Consider the following 2306-nt stretch of genomic DNA (forward strand, 5'->3'; position numbering starts at 1 on the left):
GGATCGAGTCCCGCATCGGGCTTCCTGCTCAGCAGGGAGTCTGCTTCTCCCTCTGACCCTCTTCCCTCTCGTGCTCTCTATTTCTCATTCTCTCTCTCTCAAATAAATAAATAAAATCTTTAAAAAAAAATATCTAAAATTTTGGGAGGGAGTTTCTTCTAACAGACCAAAATATGCCCAAAATCTAGTGTGTGACACTGATCTATTCACCAGCCTGATCATATTTGATCATATTCTTTTTTTCTTTCTTTTTTTTTTCTTTTTTCTTTCTTTCCCTTTCTTTTCCCCCCGGTTTCGGGTCTCTTTTGATTTGTTTAGTATATATTTTTCTAGGGTCATTGTTCCCTGTTAGCATTTTGTCCTACCTGCTCTTGTTACATTTTTTCTTTCTGCTACTTTGGCAAAATAGCTCCAGGGAGCCCCTGAATAAAAACCTGGATGCTAATCTCTCAGGAATTAAGGTGGTTTCTCTAGAATTGTTTGGATGAGTTTAACGAGTCTTGCGGAAATTGCTACTTCATCATCACACCCAGGATTTGCCCTTACCCTTACCCTCGAAATGAGGAGGAAGAAGCATCCAGAGAGATCCAGTCCACCCCCAGAAGAGGCCAGGAGGGAGGAGAGCGCAGAGAGAGCCCTGCTCAATCAAGTGCACCATCATTTGGTATTTAAAGAAAACAAACAAAACACCAAAGACTAGGGAACAAATGACAGGGCAAAATGACATCAAACTGAAGCAGAGAGACCCCCCTCCAGGAAGTGTTTAAGTGAGTCTGGGAAATCAAGGTATTCTAATTAAACACATAGTTTGAAAGAAGTGTAAAGTACTTGGCAGAGAATTACTGAGGTAGGAAATTAATAAAGTTCACTCCTAGTGTTAAATGAGCCTTCTGAATTCTAAAATCCAAAACAGGGTCTTCAGTGGTGTTCTAAATTTCGCGGAATCATATTCAAGAGTAAAGGGAGACAAAGGCTTCTCCGTGTGGAGGACAGTGGCGTCAGACACTGCTTTTATTTAAAATTTTGATATTTTGTTCATCTTGGGCTGTTTTAGTAATTTTTTATTTTTAAAAATATATCATTATAATATTTATTCTTGACTGCTGAGCTATTTCGTGCCCCATAAATTTAGCACTCCATAGGAGTGTCTCACACTTCCCTCTAAGTCTGGTCAGGAGCCTACTAGGTACTTGTGCAGAGAAAGTCAGCATGTCTAGGGATTGAGTTATGTCCTCCATAGAGATGTTGAAGTCCTAACCCCAAGTACCCCAGAATGTGACCTTATTTGGAAATAGGGTTGTTACAGATGTAATTAGTTAAGGTGAGATCATACTGGCATAGAGTGGCCCCCTAATCCAGTATGACTGGTGTCCTTATAAAAAGTGGGAGATTTAGGGGTGCCTGGGTGGCACAGCCGGTAAGTGTCTGACTCTTGGTTTTGACCCAGGTCGTGATCTGAGTTGTGGTATCAAGCCCCAGGTCGGGCTCTGCACTCAGATTCTCTCTCCTGCTCCCTCTGCCCCTCTTGCTCTCTCACTCTCTAAAATAAATAAATAAATATTTTTTTTAAACAGTGGGGGGGCATTTGGACACAGGCACATACACGCAGAGAATGCCATGTGAACATGAAGGCAGAGGTCAGGTGGTTCATCTCTACCGAAGATTGCCAGCAAAGCACCAGAAGGTAGGAGAGAAGCATGGAACGGATTCTCCCCTATAGTCCTGGGAAGTAACCAACCCTGCTACAACCTTGATCTTAGACTTCTGGTCTCAGAACTGTGAGATAGGGCGCCTGGGTGGCTCAGTTGGTTAAGCGACTGCCTTCGGCTCGGGTCATGATCCTGGAGTCCTGGGATCGAGTCCCACATCGGGCTCCCTGCTCAGCGGGGAGTCTGCTTCTCCCTCTGACCCTCCCCCCCCCCCATGCTCTGTCTCTCTCTATCTCATTCTCTCTCTCAAATAAATAAATAAAATCTTAGAAAAAAAAAAGAACTGTGAGATGATAAATTTCGGTTGTTCACGCCACCCAATTTGCAGCTCTAGCAAACTGCTGCACCATCCTTGGTCTTAAGGAGAGATAGCACCCCCATATCAGTTGCTCATAAGTGTCCTATTTCCACCCTGTAGCCAGGGAAGACCAGACCAGCTCTCAGCCCAGAGATGTAAATATCAAGCCAAATCCAGAGACTAAGTGGGCAGGGATAGGAGGTAAAAGTATTTTATTGTAGGGAGGATGAGGCAGGGTTGGAATCAGGGCTGTGATCGCTGTCAGACACGGCAACCCAGTGAAATGCCAGAGCCAGGGA

This window comes from Callorhinus ursinus, unplaced genomic scaffold (assembly GCF_003265705.2).
Source record: "Callorhinus ursinus isolate GAN/ISIS: 27379988/994484 unplaced genomic scaffold, GSC_fseal_2.0 scaffold62, whole genome shotgun sequence".
Taxonomy (NCBI): domain Eukaryota; kingdom Metazoa; phylum Chordata; class Mammalia; order Carnivora; family Otariidae; genus Callorhinus; species Callorhinus ursinus.